This window comes from Vicugna pacos, chromosome 18, assembly GCF_048564905.1.
Source record: "Vicugna pacos chromosome 18, VicPac4, whole genome shotgun sequence".
Lineage (NCBI taxonomy): Eukaryota > Metazoa > Chordata > Mammalia > Artiodactyla > Camelidae > Vicugna > Vicugna pacos.
In genome coordinates this window covers 5,721,541-5,744,312 of record NC_133004.1, presented here as the reverse complement: position 1 = coordinate 5,744,312, position 22,772 = coordinate 5,721,541, and the positions used below count along the sequence as shown (strand labels likewise).

The window sequence follows — 22,772 nt, the reverse complement described above, 5'->3', positions numbered from 1 at the left end:
CATGAAAGAATGGTACAGTAAATAATGATATTTGCCTGTTGTTCTTTGTGTGATATATATATATATGTGTTTTAGTCTTAATTTGATATCCAGTTTCTTAATTTAATAGCTGTATTAAGGTGTAATTTACAGGCCATAAAATTCACAAATTATAATTGTACAAATCAGCCATTTTAGATATTTATAGAGTTGTGCAACTGTGTCCTCACAAAGTCCCCTTTTGTCCAGCCATATGCAGTTCGCCCTCCACTCAGTGGCACCCTGATTTTATTTGTTTTTGTTTTTTTGGCAATCACATCTCAAAAGAATAATTTACACAACAGTACTACTATAGCTTTGCGCTTTTAGAAATGACACACTTAAATATGAATTCAGTTGTCATTGCTGAATGTAGGTAGCAGTATCAGACATCGGTGAGAAGAATGGACCTGAGTGTCAGACTGGCTGCAATCTTACCGAGCTCCACCAGTTACCAAGTTACCCAAATTATTTTCTGCCTCAAGCTCTTTATCTGTTATATGGGGGTAATAATAGCAGCTTACAGAGTTGTTGTGAGGATTAAGCAAACAGTGAAACAAAATTTGGTATAGTGGCCAGCTTATGTAATTACGTAAGAAATAGCCTTGCAGGTAGAGAGCAAAATTCAAATCAGTTTCTAAAGTATGTGTAAAATATGATCCAGTTCCTGCCTGGTTTGTAAACACGTATGCCTACTGCAGAATGTAAAAGCAGGCTAATTTCCAACAGAAAAGATCATTTCTTAGCATTTCTTTCAAAGATATATGCAAAATCATTTTTACTAAATTTCGGGTGCCCACCTCTGAAAGAGCTTTGACACCAGGGAGGTAATTATCTACTTTTTTGTTAAAATCATGCTGACCATCACAAAGTGTTCTGAATTATATTTTAGCCTTTATGTTGGGAAATACTGTGAGACTTCTTCTAAATTAATGGGGGGGCATTCACTGTAGCTCTTGTAGCTGTTTTGTTGTTTTCTTTTATGTACAGATGCACAAAGCAGGTTCATCAGAAGCCTCTCAATTCCAAAGATAATAACAGTGAAAAATATTGTACAGTGACAGTGAATCCTTGGCATATGAAGAAAGATTGTAAAGTCCTGAATGAATTAAGAAGGTATTGTTACATTAACATACATGTAACCATGGCTCTCTTACCTTTATTTTTCACTTTATAATGAAGATACTCCCCACCCGTCAAGGTTGCTTTGTTTGATACAGGGAATATCTAAAGCCTTTTCTGCAAGTTTTTAAAATAAGTAACAGAAGGTAATTTATCAGAAGTGTGAATGGTGTAATCTGCTCTGTCTAGTATAGTAGCCACTAGCCACATGTGGCTATTTTGAATTGAGATGTTCTATAAGTGGAAAATACATAATAGATTTTTAAGACTTCATACAACAAAACTAATGTAAAATATTTATTAATAAGTTTTAAAAGTGTCAATCACACTTTTTAAATGATAGTATATTGGATATTTTGGGATAAATATAATTATTACTGGAATTAATTTCACTTGTTCCTTTTTATTTTCTAAATGGTATTACTGGAAAATTGTGACTTACACTATGTTTCTATTGACAGTTCTGGCTTCTAACTTATTGCAAATAATATGAAAAGAAAACTTTGATGAAAAATTTTGTAATTGAATAGTTGATTTACATCATAATATTTTCAGGTGTGCAACACAGAGGCTCAATATTTTTATAGATTATATTCCATTTAAAGTCACCATAAAATAATGGCTATATTTCCCTGTGCTGTATGATGCAGCCCTGTAAGCTATCCAATTTATACATAGTAATTTTTACCTCTCAATACCCTACAACTTTCCTGCCTCCCCTCTCCTCCTTCTCCCCATTGGTAACCACCAGTTTGTTCTATGTACCTGTGAGTCTATTTCTGTTTTATTATAGTAATTAATTTGTTCTATTTTTTATATATACATATAAGTTAATACATAGAATATTTGTTTTTCTTTCTCTGACTTATTTCACTATGCATAATACCCTGTAGGTCCATCCATGTTATTGCAAATGGCATTATTTTATTTTTTATGGCTGATCAGTATTCCATTGTGTGTGTGTGTGTTCATGTGTGTATATCTGTGTGTATATATATGCATATATGTATATATTATATATATATATATATATATATATAGTATACCACAACTTCTTTATCCATTCATCTGTCAGTGAACACTTGGGTTGTTTCAGTGTTTTGGCTATTGTAAATAGTGCTGCTGTGAACATTGGGGTGCATGTGTCTTTTTGAATTATATTTTTCTCCAGAAATATACCCATGAATGGGATTGCTGGATCACACGGAAGTCTATTTTCAGTTTTTTATGGAAACTCTATACTGTCCTCCAAAGTGGCTGCACAATTTACATTCCCACCAACCGAGTAGGAGGGTTCCTTTCTCTCTTAAAAGGTAAAAAATTCTCTAAATTTATATACTTTCCTTACAGTTTAGGACACAGTTTGGCAAAAGCCAGATAGAATTTGATAGGAGTAAATACAGTATTTTTTTTAAATGTCCATGCATTACGGATAGATATGTTATTGATGAGTTGGTTCCCTACATTTGTAGATGCAGAAGTTTTTATACCTTCATAGACATTTCAGTCTAGCAGAGAGAAAAATTTCTTTGCATTTTGCTGAACTTGTCTGGGTGGCTTTATCGAATATGGTCCAGGCCTCCAGAGGTGAATACACATCCAAACTGAAACATTTGAATGTCTGCAAGATTTTAAGAGTCCAGAATGTCAGATCTGGACTATAAATCTGGTAAATGACATCAGTGAGTGGACTCAAGAAAACTCCATTTGAGTGCAAAACCTTTCATAAGCCAAAAAAGGCATTGAAATTGTGGCAAAGCCAGAGACTTGTGTGTGCCACATATGGCCACAAACCCATGGGGACAACCACAGGCGTCCTGGAGTGCCAAGGGAATTCCATGTGAGGAGTCCAGCACTCACAGGAATCCAATAAGTCCCTGCCAGCCAGAGCAACTTCATTGCTACTGTGCTGTTTTGAGCAAATGTCTTTTCAACAGGTTCAAATTGGTTTATATTTTTTTTTTTACATTTTTTATTGATTCATACTCATTTTACAGTGTTGTGTCAAATTCCAGTGTTCAGTACAATTTTTCAGTCATTCATGGACATATACACACTCATTGTCACATTTTTTTCTCTGTGATTTATCATAACATTTTGTGTATATTTCCCTGTGCTATACAGTGTAATCTTGTTTATCTATTCTACAATTTTGAAATCCCAGTTTATCCCTTCCCACCCTCTACCCCTCCCCGGTAACCACAAGTCTGTATTCTCTGTCCATGAGTCTATTTCTGTCCTGTATTTATGCTTTGTTTTTGTTTGTTTTTGTTTTTTAGATTCCACATATGAGCGATCTCATATGGTATTTTTCTTTCTCTTTCTGGCTTACTTCACTTAGAATGACATTCTCTAGGATCATCCATGTTGCTGCAAATGGCGTTATGTTGTCGGTTTTTATGGCTGAGTAGTATTCCATTGTATAAATATACCATATCTTCTTTATCCAGTCACCTGTTGATGGACATTTAGGTTGTTTCCATGTTGTGGCTATTGTAAATAGTGCTGCTATGAACATTGGGGTGCAGGTGTCATCCTGAAGTAGATTTCCTTCTGGGTACAAGCCCAGGAGTGGGATTCCTGGGTCATATGGTAAGTCTATTCCTAGTCTTTTGAGGAATCGCCACACTGTTTTCCATAGTGGCTGCACCAAACTGCATTCCCACCAGCAGTGTAGGAGGGTTCCCCTTTCTCCACAGCCTCTCCAGCATTTGGCATTTGTGGATTTTTGAATGACGGCCATTCTGACTGGTGTGAGGTGATACCTCATTGTAGTTTTGATTTGCATTTCTCTCATAATTAGTGATATTGAACATTTTTTCATGTGCTTTTTGATCATTTGTATGTCTTCCTTGGAGAGTTGCTTGTTTAGGTCTTCTGCCCATTTTTGGATTGGGTTGTTTATTTTTTTCTTATTCAGTCGTATGAGCTGCTTATATATTCTAGAGATCAAGCCTTTGTTGGTTTCACTTGCAAAAATTTTCTCCCATTCCGTAGGTTTTCTTCTTGTTTTATTTCTGGTTTCCTTTGCTCTGCAGAAGCTTGTAAGTTTCATTAGGTCCCATTTGTTTATTCTTGCTTTTATTTCTTCTAGGAGAAAATTTTTGAAATGTATGTCAGATAATGTTTTGCCTATGTTTTCCTCTAGGAGGTTTATTGTATCTTGTCTTATGTTTAAGTCTTTAATCCATTTTGAGTTGATTTTTGTATATGGTGTAAGGGTGTGTTCTAGCTTCATTGTTTTACATGCTGCTGTCCAGTTTTCCCAACACCATTTGCTGAAGAGACTGTCTTTATTCCATTGTATATTCTTGCCTCCTTTGTCGAAGATGAGTTGACCAAAAGTTTGTGGGTTCATTTCTGGGCTCTCTATTCTGTTCCATTGGTCTATAGGTCTGTTTTGGTACCAATACCATGCTGTCTTGATGACTGTAGCTCTATAGTACTGTCTGACTTCTGGGAGAGTTATTCCTCCAGCCTCTTTCTTTCTCTTCAGTAATGCTTTAGCAATTCTAGGTCTTTGATGGTTCCATATAAATTTTATTATGATTTGTTCTAGTTCTGTGAAATATGTCCTGGGTAATTGGATAGGGATTGCATTTAATCTGTAGATTGCCTTGGGCAGTGTGAACATTTTAACAATATTGATTCTTCCAATCCAAGAGCATGGAATATCTTTCCATTTTTTAAAGTCTTCTTTAATTTCCTTCATCAATGGTTTATAGTTTTCTGTGTAAAATTCTTTCACCTCCTTGGTTAGATTTATTCCCAGATATTTTATTACTTTGTGTGTTATTTTAAAGGGGATTGTTTCTTTACTTTCTTTTTCTGTTGATTTATCATTAGTGTAAAGAAAGGCAACTGATTTTGAACATTAATTTTGTAACCTGCTACCTTGCTGAATTCTTCGATCAGCTCTAGTAGCTTTTTTGTGGACCTTTTAGGGTTTTCTCTATATAGTAACATGTCATCAGCATATAATGACACTTTTACCTCTTCTTTTCCAATTTGGATCCCTTTTATTTCTTTCTCTTGCCTGATTGCTGTAGCTAGGACTTCCAGGACTATATTGAATAGGAGTGGTGATAGTGGGCATCCTTGTCTTGTCCCAGATTTTAGTGGGTAGCTTTTGAGTTTTTGACCATTGAGATCCATGCTGGCTATAGGTTTGTCATATATAGCTTTTATGATGTTGAGATATGCTCCCTCAATACCCACTTTTGTGAGAATTTTTATCATAAATGGGTGTTGAATTTTATCAAAAACTTTTCTGCATCTATTGAGATATCATGTGGTTTTTGTCCATTCTCTTGTTGATGTGAAGTATTACATTGATTGATTTGCATATGTTGAACCACCCTTGTGTCCCTGAGATGAACCCCATTTGAGCATGATGTATAATCTTTTTTATGTTCTGTTGGATTCTATTTGCTAGTATTTTGGTAAGGACCATTTGCATCTGTGTTCATCAGTGATACTGGTCTGTAATTCTCTTTTTTGGTGGTGTCTTTGCCTAGTTTTTGTATCAGGGTGATGGTGGCTTCATAGAAAGTGTCTGGGAATATTCCTTTTTTTCAATCTTCTGGAAGAGTCTGAGAAGGACTGGTATGAGTTCTTTTTTGTGTGTGTGTTAGAATTACCCGGTGAAGCTGTCCAGTACTGGACTTTTATTTGTAAGGATTTTTTTTTATTGTTTATTCGATTTCATTCCTAGTGATCAGTTTGTTCAAGTGGTCAGTTTCTTCTTGATTCAGACTTGGTGGTCTGTATGTTTCCAGAAACTTGTCCATCTCCTCTAGGTTATCCATTTTTTCCATGTAGTTTTTCATGATATTCTCATATGATATTCAGTATTTCTATGTAATTTGATGTAATTTCTCCATTTTCCTTTCTTATTTTACAAATTTGTGTTCTCTCTTTTTTCTTCTTTGTGAGTTTGGCCAGAGGTTTTTCGATTTAATTTACTCTTTCAAAAAACTAGCTTTTGGTTTGATTATTTTCTTTATTTTTTTTAATCTTTATTTTATTTATTCCCTCCCTGATCTTTATTGTTTCCTTCCTTCTGCTGACTTTTGGGTGTTTTTGCTCTTCTGTTTCTAGTTCTTTTAACTGGTGGGTTAGATTGTTTATTTGGTATTGTTCTTATTTGAGGAAGGCCTGTATCGCCCTAAACTTTCCTCTTAGCACTGCTTTTGCTGCGTCCCAAAACTTTTCTGTGGTTGTGTTTTCATTTTCATTTGTCTCAAGGTATTCTTTAATTTCAACTTTGATTTCATCATTGACCCATTGGTTTTTTAATAGCATGTTGTTTAATCTCTATGCTTTCCCTTTTTTCTCCTTTGTTTCTCCTTAGTTGTTTTCTAGTTTCAACAGCATTGTTGTCAGTAAAGTTGCTTGAGAAAATTTCTATGTTCTTAAAATTGTTGAGGCTTCTTTTGTGAACAAGTACATGATCAATCCTAGAAAATGTTCCACGCGCACTTAAAAAGAATATATATCCTATTCTAGGGGGTTGTAATGCTCTGAAAATATCCACTAAATCTAATTTTTCTATTGTATCATTTAATTTCTCTGTTGTCTTCTTTATTTTCTTTCTGGAAGATCTGTCTAGTGATGTTAATGTGGTGTTAAAATTTCTGACAATGATTGTATTCCCATCAGGTTCCCCCTTTATCTCTGTTAGTAGTTTTATGTACTTAGGTGCTCATGTTGGATGCATATATACTAATGATTGTCATATCCTCATCTTGTATTGTTCCCTTAATCATTATAAAATGTCTTTGTTTATCTTTCTTTATGACCCTTGTTTTAAAGTCTATTTTGTCTCAAATCAGTACTGTTACATCTGCTTTTTTGGCATTTCCAGTTGCATGGAATATCCTTTTCCGTCCATTCACTCTCAATCTATATGTGTCCTTCTCCCTAAAGTGTGTCTCTTGTATGCAGAATATTGAAGGTTCTTGTTTTATTATCCAGTCTGCCACTCTGTCTTTTGACTGGAGGATTTAGTCCATTAACATTTACAATAATTAATGATAGATGAGTGTTTATTGCTATTTTGAACTTATTTTGCAGTTGATTTGGTATTTCTTTTTTGTTCCTTTCTTCTTCCTTTTGTGGTATGGTAACTTTGTTTTGTATCATCTTGGATTGTATTTAGTTTTTGTGACTCACTTGTAAGTTTTTGGCTTGTGGTTACAATTTTTTGTAAGTTTGTTAACCAATTACTCTAACTGTGTGTACTAAACAGATAGAAATGTAATCTCAAACCCATTTAACCAAGAATAAAATATTAAAAAAAAGAAGAAAGAAAAAATACTCTATATTTTCTTGCTTCCCTCTCCCACTCAATAATTTAGATATCTTCTTTTACAATTTCATGTTTATTCTATTTGTAATTCATGGTAGTTATCACCTTTCCATTTATGAGTTCTCATTTCTGTAGCATCCTGCTTCTTTTCTATTTAGAGTAGACCTTTCAATATTTTTTTTGCATGGGTTTAGTGTTGCTAAAGTCTTTTAGTTTTTGCTTCTCTGTGAAATTCTTTATCTCTCCTTCTATTCTAAAGGATAGCCTTGCTGGAGAAAGTATCCTAGGCTGCATCCTTTTTTTCATTAAGAACTTTGAATATATCTTGCCACTTCCTTCTGGCCTGTAGTGCTTCTGTAGAGAAATCAGCTGAAAGCCTTCTCTTCTAACTCACTCTTTGTTTTTCTCTTGCTGCCTTTAGAATCATTTCTTTATCCTTCAGTCTGGCCATCTTGATTATGATATGTCTTTGTGTGGGTCTCTTTAGGCTCTTCCTGTTTGGGAACCTCTGAGCCTCCTGTGCTTGGGTGTCTGAATCCTTCTTTAGGTTTGGGAAGTTTTCAGTCATGATTTCTTTAAATACCTTTTCCATCCCCTTTGTTCTTTCTTCCCCTTCTGGAACCCCTATTATGCATAGATTGGCATGCTTTATATTATCCCATAGGTTCCTTACATTGCTTTCATTGTTTTATATTTGTTTTTCTCTCAGCTGTTCTGAATGGGTACTTTCTGTTGTCCTCTCTTCTAGGTCACTTATTCGTTCCTCTGCATTATCTAGCCTGATTTTTACAGCCTTTAGGTCAGATCTCATTTCAGCCAATGAATTTAACAATTCTAATTGGCTCTTCTTTATAGCTACATATTTTGTTTTTGACATATTTTATGTCTCTAAACACTATCTCTTTTAGTTCCTTCAGTAATTTGATCACTTCTTTTTTGAAATCTTGATCTAGTAGGCCATCAATGTCTATTTCATTGATCGTTCTTTCAGGGGATTTCTCTTGCTCTTTTAATTGGGAATACTTCCTCTGCTTTTTCATACTGCTCATATCTCTCTGGCACTGTGGCTTAAGGTATATCAGTTATCTATTGTGGTCCTTAAAGGAGTTTATTCATTTATCTATCTAAAGCCTATGTGGAAATAAAACTTAAAAACGAGAGAGAGAGAGAATTTTAAAAGAATTGAGGAAAAGAAGATTTGAAAACAGTGTATAATCAGTAATAGAAGAGCAAGTTGAAGCAGAATAGCAGTCGAGTTGAGATGTCTTTTAAAAGCCTTAATAAAATGAAGAAAAATATCAAAACACAATATTTAAAACCTGTGAATAATCAATAACAGATCAAAACCAAGAGAATTAAAAATGAAATGAGAAGTGTAAACATAGAGAACTGTTTAAAAACTAAGGATTAATAAGGTAATAGAAAATGAAACAGGTATAAAAAGATTTAAAAAACAAAGATGCATTCTCCTAGAGACTGTGCACTCTTAATGGTTTTATTGAGAGGTGTTTGTGTCTTCACCCTGTTTCACAAACTCAGCTTGCTCTGTTGGCCCCCTCGTCTGTGCTACTCACAGTGTCCGTCAGCAAGAATATCGTGCCCCTCCAACATTGGGTCAGGTGCTGCTCTCCTTCGAGGTGGGCAGGTGGGTCACTCCCCCTCCAGATGTCGCAGTCAGTGATATGCCATTTGCTCCATATGTGGGCTCAGCTTCAAGAATAACAGCTTTATGGAGATATAATTCACATACCATAAAATACAGCATTTGAAAGTGTGCATTAGGGTTTTAAGTACATTTCAGGGCTTTGTAGCCATCACCCCCAAAAGGAACGGGTAACCTTTAGTAAGTCAGTCCCTAACCTTCCTTTCCCTTAGCCCCCAGCAGCCACCACTCTACTTTCTGCCTCTATGGATTTGCCTGTTCTGGGCATTTCATATAAGTAGAACCATACAGTATGCCGCCTTATTTGTTTGTCGTCTTTCATTTAGTGTGACGTTGTCTAGGCTCATCCATGGTATAGCATATATCAGTAACCAAATTCCTTTTTGTGTTCAAATAATATGCCATTGTTATAAATACTCCACATTGCTTGTCCATCCATCAGTTGATGATGAATAATTCTGATGTAAATGCTCATGGACAAGTTTTTGTGTGAACACATATTTTCAGTTCTCTTGAGGATATATTAGAAAATGGAATTGCTGGGATTTATTCTACTTTTAACATTTTGAGGAATTGCTAAAGTAGTTTTTAAAGTGACTGCACCATTTTATATTTCCAGTAGTAATGTATGAGGGGTCCAGTTTCTCCACATCCTCATCAACACTATTTATTACCGGGTTTATAGATACATATTTATATATCCTATATCATATATATTTGTCATCCTATTTGGTATGAAGTGGCATGTCATTGTACTTTTGATTTCTGTTTCCCTGATGCCTACTGATGTTGAACATCTTTTTATGTGCTTATTTCCCATTCGTATGTTTTTTTGGAGAAACATGTATTCAAATTCTTTGCCCAATTTTATTGTATTTGTCTTTGCATTGTCACGTTTTAAGTCTTCTTTGTCTATTCTGGATAAAAGTCCCTTATCAGGGAAAATATTGAAAATAATTTCATCCATCCTGTGGATTGTCTTCTTACTTTCTTGATGAAGTCCTTTGAAGCACAGAAGATTTTAATTTTACTGAAGTCCAGTTTACTTGATTTTTTTTCTTTGTTGTTTGTGCTTTTGGTGTCATATATTACAAGTATTTGTAATCCAAAGTCCTGAAGATTTTCTCATTGTTCATTTTCTAAAAGTTTTATAGTTTCAGGTCTGTGATTTATTTTCAGTTAACTTTCTTAAATGGTGTTAAGATAAAAGGTCAGTTTTCTTTCTTTCCAGGTGTATGTGCAGGAGTCCCAGCATCATTTTTGTAAAGATTACTTTTTCCCCATTGGATTGTCATGGCACCTTTGTCAAAAATTAAATGGTTACGTGTAAGAGATTGTTTATGGACTCTCAGTTCTTTTCTCTCAATCTATTTTTCTGTCCTTTATGCAAGTACCACACTGTGTGGATGAGTTTTGTTAGTGAGTTTTGAATTTGGAAACTTCAAAACTTTGTTCTTTTTCAAGATTGTTTTGACTATTCTGGGTATCTTGCATTTCCATATGAGTTTTAGGATCAGCTTGTTCATTTCTGCCAAAAAGCCAGAGTTGCATTGCATCTATAGGTCATTTTGAGGACAATGGCCATTCTAACATTAATAAGGCTTCTGATCCATGAACACAGAAGAGCTTTCCATTTATTTAAGGTCATTTTTAACTTCTATCACTAGTATTTTATTTTTCTATATACAAGTTTCAGTATTCCACATGTTTTTCTTAATATTCCTAAGTGTTTTATTCTTTTTGATGCTATTGTAAATGAAAATGTTCCCTCCATTTTATTTTTAGGTTATTCACTGCTGTTGTATAGAAATATAATTACTTTTTTATATATTGATTTGTGTCTTACAATTTTGGTCAGACTGGGTTATTAATTTTAATAGGATTTTTTTCTTTTCTCTCTTTTTTTTTCTTTTTGGATTCCTTGTGATTTCAATATATAATATCATGTCATCTGGTATCGAAACACTTTTGTTTGTTTCTTTCTAATCTAGAGGCTTTATTTTCTTTGTCTGTTTGCTTTGACTAGAACCTCTAGTACAATGTTGATTGTGGGAGGAAATAATTCAGTCTTTCAACATTATGTATCATCTTTACTCCAGGTTTTTCATAGATGTTCTCTGTCAAATTGAGGAAGTTCTCTTCTATTTCTAGTTTTTATCCATTTTTCTATTAATATGGCGTATTACATGAATTGACTATTGTTTGTTGAACTGCCTTTGCATACCTGGATGCATCCCACATAATTGTGTTCTATTTCATATGTTACTGGATTGGATTTGCTTGTATTCTGTTGAGGATTTTTGCATTTATATTCATAAGAGATAGTCTTGAAATTTCTTGTGATGCTTTTGTCTGGTTTTGGTATCAGTGTGATACTAGTCTCATTGAATGAATTGGGAAGTGTTCCCTCCTCTTTATTTTTAGACGAGTTTGTGAAGCATTGTTTTCTTTTTTGGTTTGTTTTTATTTTTGTTTTTTCTTTAAGTAGTTGATGGAATTCACCAGCAAAGCCATACAGGCCTAGCATTTCTTTGTGTGAATGTTTTGGATTGCTATTTCAGTCACTACTTACTGTAGGATTATTTGAGTTTTCTATTTCTCCTTGAATTAGCTTCAGCCATTTATGTCCTTCTAGGAATTTATCCATTTCATCTAGATTATCTCATCCATTGGCTATATAATTATCCATAATATTCCCTTATATTCCTTGTTATCTTTGTAAGGGCAGTAATGACATCCTTCCTTTCATTTCTCATTTTAGTAATTTGAATCTTCTCTCTTTTTTTTTAATATTAGCTAAAAATTTGTCAATTTTGTTGATCTTTTCAAAGAACCAACTTTTCTTTTTGTTGATTATTCTCTGTTGTTCATCTATTCTCTATTCCATTTATTTCTGCCTTTAGTATTTTGATTAGAATGTTTAATTCATTTACATTAATGTAATTTCTTATCAGGTTGAAGTTACATCTGCTGTCTACTTTCTATATGTCTTTTTTCCCCATTCCTCTATTACTACACTTTTTTGTACAAAGTAAGCATTATCAAGTGTGCCATTTTAATTTGTTGTTTATTTTATATTTTTCCTCCTCCTCCTCTTCCTCCTCCTCCTCTTCCTCCTCCTTACTTCTCCTCCATTGCCCTGGAGATTATAATTAACATCTTGTTTTAAAGCAATCTAGTTCACATGAATGCCAACTTAATTTCAATAGTACACCAAAACTTTGCTTTGGTATCAATCTTTTCCCTCCCCCCCTCATGCTGTCACTGTCTTACAAATTAGACCTTTATGCATTTATAAGTGCATCTACACAGTTTCATAAGTATTGTTTTATGCAGTTGTCCTTTACATCAAATAGAACAAAACATTTACATGTAATACTCAATTAATAATGTTTTATTTTTTTACTCATGTAGTAGTGCTCTTTATTTTTCAGGTGAGTGTCCTTTCATTTACACCTGCTGGACTATCCTTAGTTTTTCTTGTCGGGTAGGCCTGCTAGCAATGGATTGTTTCAGATTTTGTTTTTGTAGGTGTGTCTTAATTTCTCCTTTAATTTTTTTAAAGAATCATTTTGCTGGCTATAAAATACTTGGTGACAGTCTTTTCCTTTTATTACTTTGACGATACCATCCCACTGCCTTCTAGTCTCCATGGTTTTTGATGAGAAACCAACTGTCTTACTGAGGAGCCTTTGTATATGTTGAGCCACTTTTGTCTTTCTGCTGTCAAGATCCTTTGTTCTTGTGTTTTGACACACTGAGTCTGATATGCCTATTTTAGATGTCTCTACGTTTATACCATGTGGAGTTTGTTGAGCTGCGGGGATGTACAAATTAAAGTTTTCATTAAATTTGGGAAGTTTTCAGCCATTATTTCTTTATATATTCTTTCTGCCCCTTTTTTTCTCTCCTTCCTTCTTGCGCTCCCATTATGTGTGTATTGGTATTGTTGATGGTGTCCCACCTATCTCTGACACAGTGTTCATTTTTTTCATTCATTTTTCTTTCTGTTTCACAGACTGGATAATCTCAGTAATTTTAAGTTAACTGATATTTTCTTCAACAAGTTCATATCTACAGAGAAACCACTCATTGAAGTTTTCATTTTAGTCATTATGTTTGTATTTCTAGAATTTCTAGTTGGTTTTTAATATAAATTTTTTATTGATATTCTCTGTAAAATGAGATGTTCACATAATTTAATTCTTTAGGCATGGTTTCTGTTAGTTTTTTGAACATATGTGTAATTGCTTATTTATGTCTTTGTCTAGTAAGTCCAGTGTCTGGGCTTCCTCAGGGAGTTTTTATTGACTACTTTTTCCCCTCTGTTATGGCCAAACTTTTCTGTTTCTTTGTACATCATGTAATTTTCTGTTGAAAACTGGACATTTAAAATATTACAATGTGGCAGATCTGAAAGCCACATTTTCCTCATCTCAAGGGTTTATTGCTGCTTCCATTGTCATTGCTGCTGCAGCTATTTATTTAGTTACATTCCTGAACAAATTCTGTAAAGTCTGTATTCTTTATCATGCATGGCCATGAGATAGTGTGTGTGAAGAAAGCCTAGTTGTCATCACTGTAATAATGATTTGACAGTGATTTCTTTCAATGCCTGGAGCCAATCGTTTGAGCTGATGCCAGGTGGCTTTGTGTCTGCATGCTGTGGTATGCCCTCAGCACCGGCAGGCAGTCTGTAGCTCTTCCGTAGCCTTTAGTTCTTGCTTATGCAGAACCTAAATTTCAGCCAGAGTTGAAGGCTTAAGGTTGTCTCAGATCTTTCCTTGCCCTGTGCCACACATGTGTACGGCCTTCTACAATTCTCAAAATTTTTTGGAGCTTTTTAACCCTACCTTCACCCCCAGAAAGTCTCATTACTCAATTTTGCCTTCTAAGTTTCCTAGTCAGCATCTAGTTAGCCTCTACTGGTCCCGCTGACTCAGGCGGTTGTAATGTTAAATACTCACTGCTGATTGTTTCCCACACACACTCTGGGGACAGGCTGTTTGCACAGCATGAGTTTGTGATAGGTCAAATAGTGACAGCTTTCTGGGGGCGGATTTCTTGGGTAACTTTAAATCACTACTGCCCCTACCTTGACTGTGAGACTATTGCTTTTAAAGGCCACCATTTAGGTTAGGATACAGGGATGGGGTAGATCAAGTTACAATGCCACAAAACTCACTATCTTTATGGAGATTTAGCTGTTTTTTTTTCCTCAAATAAACAGTCCCCAGATTGCTGGAAGTCTTGGTTTAATTTCCAGAGTTCTACAGAGGTTAATTTTGACAAACTTTGCCATTGTCATTGCTTCATAGAGAAGTAAGTTTTCCAAGATGTTTACTCAGATATTCTAGAAGTGTATCCCATTTGCATTTGCTTTTAACTGAGTTACTTGCAAGACTAACTAATTCTACAGCTCCAGCCCCATTCACATAAGAGTCCACCTGCATGGCTTCTCCTACAGGGAGCAGTGCGCAACCTGTTGTCAGATTGTTGTTTGTTTTTATTAAAGTGAAGGGTTTTTAAAAAATATCCTCATGAGTAGCCTTCTGTCATTTTTACAAGTTATGAAACTTCCACTAGTCTGTAGCTATTTTTTCCCCTCACTTTTCGTTGCTTTAATGAAGTTCTCACTTTTAAGGATTTTCAGTATACCAGTTTGTGGATGCTGATCACACGGGTGAGGCATTTAACTACTGTCTAATCCTCAGTCTTTGCTCTGATTCACTGTCTAGAACATCTGAACGCATCTACTGAACCCCGTACACCAATGGATGCTAACAGCCCTAATTAAAAGTATGCTTTTTAAGTAAAGCAAAAAATATTAACTTTGACAGTGGAAAAGACAAATCTCAAATTTCCTTGCTGATCTTGCTTTCTGTGATCATGAGCTACATCATGATTTTAGAGCCGGCAGGCATATTGAGCTACTGATTTTATTTCATCGGATTTTAGAATGCAGAGCACATTTCAGGCCCACTTATAGCACCATATGTGTATCTTTAAGGATATGTACATATGATGATGTCTTTATAATAAGTACCTTATTTTAAGTACCTACTACTGTTAACCACATTAAGGAAAGCTTGAAACTGCAGTACTGAAATTTCTCATACCACCATCATCCCGTAGCATCTCTTTTGCACTTAGATGTTGTGTGACAGAGTATTTTTCTTCTCCCTAGAAATGATCAATGTTGAACGGGGAAAAATAAACCCTCTTCAAATAAATATACTCCAAATCACACACTTATCTGAACAATGGCCACAATTTTAGTCCACACCAATCCATCTACTCATACTGACTCAGAGTCCTCAACATAGACAATCCACCCCTGAAGTCAGGGTCCTCAGCACACGTTTTATCCCCTCCCCATTCCTTGTTGATTCTGATCTACTTTTGTCCAATGCGTCCTGCCAGTCTGTTTGCTGCCTGACTGCAGTTTTTAATTTTTACCTTTGAGTTCCAGGCTGCGCCTAGTGATTTCCAGAAAAATCACTCATCAGGAGGGGTGGGGAGGATTTCAGGAAGCTGTTAACCTAACTCACTTGCAGATAAGTGAGTGGCTATTGTGAGCATTCTTCTAGATATCTGTCATGCCGGCTGCATCCACCCCAGCAAAATAACGTAGCTCCTCCAACCACCTCTGCCTCCATTCATCTGGGTTTCTGCTTTAAGTGACACATGCTGCTGATGGGCATTATATATATATATACATATATATATATTAATTGAAGTATAGTCAGTTACAATGTGTCAATTTCTGATGTACAGCACAATGTTCCAGTCCTTCATATTCACATACATATGTATGAATTCCTTTTCATATTTTTTTACTAAAGTTTATTACAAGACATTAAATATTGTTCCCTGTACTATACAGAAGAAAATTATTTTTTAAACTATTTTTATATATAGTAGTTAATATTTGCAAATCTCAATCTCTAATGGGCATTTTTAAAGCCACATTTGGAACCCTTGTTGCAGAAGAGTCTGAGAAATATATTTTCAACCTCATAGCCTTTTGGTTAGGAAGTTGGAATAAAGGCTGAGCTGGCTCGCTTTCCTTGTCTGCCTTTGTGAGTAAAGGGGTCTGGAGTTTCAAGGCCCAATGAAATGTCCAAGCCCTTCAGTAGCAAACTCTTAAAGCAACCAAAATGCTCCCATCTACCAGAGCAGGACTTGTCCTTAGACACTGCTGGACATAACCACTGACGCTGTCTAAAGCATCGTCTTCATCTGGTGCACACTTTCTTTAGATGTGTAATATCCTGATTAACAGGACAAGCTGGTTTGGATTCCCAAGGTCACAGGCAGCCTTCTGCCTGACTTTGGTGTATATATGTTCATTGAAGAGTCCTCTCTCAGATCAGCTAGAGCTGTCTGGTGTGTGGTTTGCCAGAGAATGTGGGTACAGTGCTCCCCAACAGAGTGCTGCCGGTTGTTTTATTGCACGAAGAGAGAGAGTAAAAGAGACAGAACAGGAAGTTCTTGTCCAGCCTCAAACACAGTCACCCCCGCCCAGGACTCTTGCTCTGAGCCACACAGCAGTGCAGGTCAGCAGTGATGTGGCCCCGGTGTACTCCAAAACATGGTGTGGTTGTACTGGGCTATCTGTGTCTTTCATGGGCCCTGCAAAGTTCTCGGCTTTGTGAAATGGGGAACTAAGGAACTCCCACCCATGGCTGTAGCTCCCAGGGTTTGCACCCTTATGGGTTTTGAGGATTTGCTGGCAACTCATTCTTTTTCACAGGGTCATTTCTCGGTTAAACTGCAGTCCTGTGACTTCCTTATCAGAACTGCTCCTTACGTTCGGGATTTAGTGAAAGATGCCATTTTAGCCTGTAAGTTCATGTTCAGGGAGGAGGAGGAAGACAGCACAGATTAGAATTGCTGTCTTGCTTTTTTTTAATTATTGTTTTCATAAGCCGTCTCCTGTTGTCGCATAGACACTGAGTAAATGAATGACTGTTACACTTCCATTTGAAGGATGAGGAAAATGACACTCAGGGAGAGGAGGCAAAATTCCTGAGGTTCCAAAGACAAAAAGGGATGAGCACAAAATAAGATCCCTGCAAATTTCTTGGCTGTCATCAGCCTTTAGGTCAATGACAGAGTGCCGTGTGTAGTAGTAAACTTGTAGCGTGCATTTAAAAGGGTGCAGATGTTCTTGTTTTGTTGATGCAATCACACTGTTTTGTCTGGGACTCTGAAAAAGAGAAATGGGTTAGAAAATGTTGGTTTCTCATTCTTGGTCCTTCCTCTCCCTCACAGATATGGACCCTTCAATCTGTAGCAGGAATAAGACAGCCCCAGCCTTTCCGTCTCATGAGATCAGTACTCATTCATTTCATTCTTGCCCACCTGTAGGTGATAAAGCACAGCGTGATTTTCATGTCCTGCTTCACTGATTCTTGTGAAATTAGGTGTTTGAAGATAGAAACTCATGAAAGGAAGCTGCTTTTTTTTAATATAAAGTGCAGTAATTTTCTTAGCAGAGAAGGAAATTGAGGATATTCTTCATTGAAAATCAATAGAGATTTCAAGAGCATCTGTATTTCTGATGCATAGATTAAAATGACAAAATCTAGAGGGATTACAGAAATACAAGGAAGATACCAAAAGTGTCTTTAAAGAGCTTTTCTAAGACTGGGCTTGTAAAGAGACTGTTAGTTGACAGAGACCCTCTTCTCACCCATAGTCCCTCTCCTTAGGTTGGAAAGGGCCAGCGTTTCCCCTGTGTGCAGTCCTGGTGCTTCAAGTGAGTTGTAGTTTAGGGCGGTGCACATGGTGCTGCCTTCAGTTTGTCCATCGAAAGTAACCCCTGGCAGTCAGAGGGCGAGTGTGTTGCAACGACATGAACCATTCACCGTGCTCTCCGGGGTGTGTGCTCATCTCAGCTCATCCCGGCTCAGGTGATGGCAGAGCAGAGAATGGTGGCAAGAGGTCAGCCATGAGTAGGAGGGAGCAACTGGAGTCAGCTTGGAGCCAAGTGGCTAGGAGTTCCAAGTTGAATTCCCAGGACTTCCTACAGTTCATTCATTCAGCTAATACTTCTCAAGCACCTGTGATGTGCTGGTGTTTCCTTTGTGAACAGAACCAAATCCCTGTCCTCATGAATGTGATGTTCTAGTGGACATAAGAAATGATAAACGCAGAAGCAGATCCAGGTCAGGACACATGAGTGTTGTCGACTTTACAGTGCACAAGGTGAGATCCTTTGGGAAGGAATGTATGATACAGGAAAATTTGGGGGAGAGGATGGCCGAATCCCAGGTCTTATTTGGGTCCCTGAGATGCACCTCGTGAAATGTGGGTCCTTGGTTTGCACAGGAATGAATCCAAGAGAGAGCCACAGTTCAGTAAATGTAGATTTATTCAGATAGATATATACTCCACAGACAGAGTGGGCTGTTTCAAAAGGCAAGAGAAAGGCCATGAGGCGTGGGGGTTGTGTGCTCCAGTTTAAAGTAAAAATAGATACACACTCCTCTGACATAGTGTGGGATGTCTCCCTCAGCAGAGAGAGCAGCCACGAGGTGTGGTTGTTAGTTTTTAGGCACTCAGGATTTTCATATGCTAATAAGTGTGAGGATTATTCCAACAGCTTTGGGGAAGGTGTTGGGATTCCCAGGAATTGGGCCACCACTCACCCTTTGACCTTTCATGGTCAGCCTTGAACCTGTCCTGGCACCTGTGGGAGTGCCATTTAGCATCCTACTGTATTTCAGTGAGTGTGTATTGAAGCTCAAGATCTACTGGGAGTTGACTTTTCCACCGTCTCAGTGCTAATGGCTGTGCCATCCTTTTAATGGCTGTGCCTGGCCCCCTTCCCTCCTGTCTCATGGAGGAGCTCAGGACTGATTTCACAATTGCAGAGCAGGGGACAGAGTGGAAAGAACTTCATAAGTGGAAGGTGGAAGGCAGTGTTGGCAGTAGAATTCTCAAGTCAATTATAAAGTAAGGGTCTTCTGTTTGCTGGGGGTACCAGGTGTCACATTAGTGAGCTGTGAGCCTTGGGGACTTCAGTGAGTGGGTGGCTCACTGTGTATACTGTGTTGCTTCTTAGGCGGCCCGAGGACAGTTGGCTTATAGGTGACCCATTCATTCAAGCAGGGGTCTCTTTGGGGATTTTCTGCACTTGAGGCTAACATGGGTCACATGGGGGGGCAGGACCGGCCAGTCACAGCTTGGTCCACAGTCACCTAGTGTCCTCGTGGCTTTCATCCCGTGGATGTGTCACCTCCCCCTCGATGGGGACAAGGTCAAAAGTGTTGGGGCAGCTTCTCAGTGGCGAAGGCATTGCTCTCCAGACCCAACACTCAACAGCATGGACCCCTGGTGTTGGCCACAGTCTTGGCTAGATGAGGCTGTTGGGTAGCTGAGCTCATGAGACGTGGGTGCCACGCTTCCACTCTCACCAAGAGCTCTACTTCTGAAGGTTCTGGTCAGACAGCCACAAATACTCCCTAGCCCATAAACAAAGAACAGTCCCTTTTACTCGGGGAAGGGCACACAGAAGGAGAACGGATCATCCCGAGAGCAGGAGAGGCCAAATCAGTCCTGCCATCAGGGGTCTGACAGATGAGCCAGCTCAGTTCCTCTTACTAGTTGTTTAGTTGGAGGATCTGGGGTATTTGGGTGACCAGCAAGTGTCAGGAAATAGTACACGAGGGCTTTGTAGATTTTCTGGTCTGGTGTTAACTCACCCCATTGTAGCTGTTGTGCAAGGAAACAAAATTTGGTGGACAACAGGCCATGGCCTCTGCTCCCTGGTGGAGCCAGGAGATTACAATGTTAAGAACGACTGCGGGGGCATAATTTCTATGTTGAGAGGCCAGATGTCCTTACATATCTCTCATACTGGATGTCTAATTTGCAAAGGGAAACTGGATTTCATGCAGCTCTCCAGCCAAGGAGGAGACCACAAGAGGTCTCTCTCACCAACTGTGAGCTCTTTGCCTCCACTGACAGCAGCATCTATAGCAAAAAGCTGGGCTGCCACCTGCGTTTCCTTGTAAACATCCGAGTAGCCACAGCAATGACCTCATGAGCGATGGTGTGCCCAAGGAAGCGCTGTGTGGGACAGAGGGAGGAGTGCCGGGGTCAGACACCGGGAGGGCAGGCAGGCAGTGAGGACATCTGTGCAGCGCAGGCACCATGGAACTGAGCCAAAGGGAGACGAGTTTTGGAGCAGGAAGCCTGGGCAGTGCCGTGTTGTTCGTAAGAAGATCCTGGGCTCTGGATCCAAGAAGTCATTGGCTTGATTCCTGATCCCAACCCTCATCTTGGGCAAATGTTTGAAGCTTTCTGTGCCTCTGTTTCTTGGTGTCCCAATTGGGGACAAAAGTAGCAATTACCTCTGAGAGTCAGGAGCGCCTTTATAGATGTCATTTCATTACGCTCACAGCAGCCCACGAGCACGGTGCTAGGTCCCCCGTTTTACACGTGGCAGACGAGTAACTTTTAATCAGTAATCACGCAGCTAATAATGGTCATAATCAGCATTTGAATTTGATCCCTGTGTCCAGATTATTTCTATTCTCACTCAGTATTACTGGAAAACTAGTAACGTCAGAACAAACACTGCTGGGAAGTGGGTGCTTGAAACATGTTTGTCGTCTTCACCATTGGGGAGTGTTGAGTTCACATTCCTCACTGCCCGTCCGAGGCCCCCTGCGTCTCCGCTTGCCCCTGGTGGGGTCTGCAGGGCTCTAGGCAGCTTCTCCTTGTTCTCTACCCCCAAGACTCTCTGCTCTCTGCAGGATGATTCTCAACCCTGACTGCTCGGTAGAGCTAATGTCTAAAAACAAAAAAAGGTGGGGAGGGTACGGCTCAGTGTTAGAGCATGTGCTTAGCATGCAAGAGGTCCTGGGTTCAATTCCCAGTACCTCCATTAAAATAAATAATGCTCAATACTCCCCACAAAAAGAAAAGAAGTATTTAAAAAATAATAAACAGTACAAAGGCCCCACTCCAGGCTGTGGTGCACTATTTTTTAAAGGCTCACAGATGCTTCCCATATGCAGGAGGGTGAGAGCTATCCCTTTACACCTCTTGTGAGCTTGTCCACTCACACCCGTTAGCCTCTTGAAACAGGAAAACTACTTGGCTCGGCCTAGAATTTCTCCCGATTTCTAGACTCTTATTTGCCTACTGCACATCTCTCCTGGAGCCCACAGGCACCCAGCCAGAACTGAATCAGTTGTCTGCTCTCATGACTTGCCCCTCTTCCTGCCCTTCTTTTTTTGTTTAACATTTTTTATTGATTTATAATCATTTTACAGTGTTGTGTCAAATTCCAGTGTTCAGCACAATTTTTCAGTCATTCATGGACATATACACACTCATTGTCACATTTTTTTCTCTGTGATTTATCATAATATTTTGTGTATATTTCCCTGTGCTATACAGTGTAATCTTGTTTATCTATTCTACAATTTTGAAATCCCAGTCTATCCCTTCCCACCCTCTACCCCCCTGGTAACCACAAGTCTGTATTCTCTGTCCATGAGTCTATTTCTGTCCTGTATTTATGCTTTGTTTTTGTTTGTTTGTTTGTTTTTGTTTTTTAGATTCCACATATGAGCGATCTCATATGGTAATTTTCTTTCTCTTTTTGGCTTACTTCACTTAAAATGACATTCTCCAGGAGCATCCATGTTGCTGCAAATGGCATTATGTTGTCGGTTTTTATGGCTGAGTAGTATTCCATTGTATAAATATACCACATCTTCTTTATCCAGTCACCTGTTGATGGACATTTAGGCTGTTTCCATGTTTTGGCTATTGTAAATAGTGCTGCTATCAACATTGGGGTGCAGGTGTCATCCTGAAGTAGATTTCCTTCTGGGTACAAGCCCAGAAGTGGGATTCCTGGGTCATATGTAAGTCTATTCCTAGTCTTTTGAGGAATCTCCACATTGTTTTCCATAGTGGCTGCACAAAACTGCATTCCCACCAGCAGTGTAGGAGGGTTCCCCTTTCTCCACAGCCTCTCCAGCATTTGTCATTTGTGGATTTTTGAATGACGGCCATTCTGACTGGTGTGAGGTGATACCTCATTGTAGTTTTGATTTGCATTTCTCTGATAATTAGTGATATTGAACATTTTTTGATCATTTGTATGTCTTCCTTGGAGAATTGCTTGTTTAGGTCTTCTGCCCATTTTTGGATTGGGTTGTTTATTTTTTACTTATTGAGTCATATGAGCTGCTTATATATTTTGGAGATCAAGCCTTTGTTGGTTTCACTTGCAAAAATTTTCTCCCATTCCGTAGGTTTTCTTCTTGTTTTATTTCTGGTTTCCTTTGCTCTGCAGAAGCTTGTAAGTTTCATTAGGTCCCATTTGTTTATTCTTGCTTTTATTTCTTCTAGGAGAAAATTTTTGAAACGTATGTCAGATAATGTTTTGCCTATGTTTTCCGCTAGGAGGTTCTTGCCCTTCTTATTTCAGGGAATGGCACTATAATTTAGACACTGCCAAACCCAGAAAGCTGGCCGGCATCTTTGACCTCTTCCTGCCCTTCCATCACACCTGTGGCCAATCCGTCCACCTGCTGAAATGTTTTCTTCTCTCTCCTCCTGGCAGGGCCTCAGCAGGCCTTCACATGAACCTGTCAATAGTCCTCCCTGCCTCTATCTTGTCTCTTTCTA

The 22,772-nt window shown here is 38.1% G+C and overlaps 1 long non-coding RNA gene across 1 annotated transcript in view; it reads left to right on the top strand.

The window, feature by feature from the left end:
• LOC140686890 (uncharacterized) overlaps nucleotides 1–22,772 on the top strand; it is a 53,990-nt gene that overhangs the window by 8,239 nt on the left and 22,979 nt on the right. Inside the window, exons 2-3 of the long non-coding RNA XR_012060892.1 lie at nucleotides 1,009–1,134; nucleotides 2,312–2,453. This is a non-coding gene — a long non-coding RNA (uncharacterized lncRNA). The remainder of the gene's footprint in view (nucleotides 1–1,008; nucleotides 1,135–2,311; nucleotides 2,454–22,772) is intronic.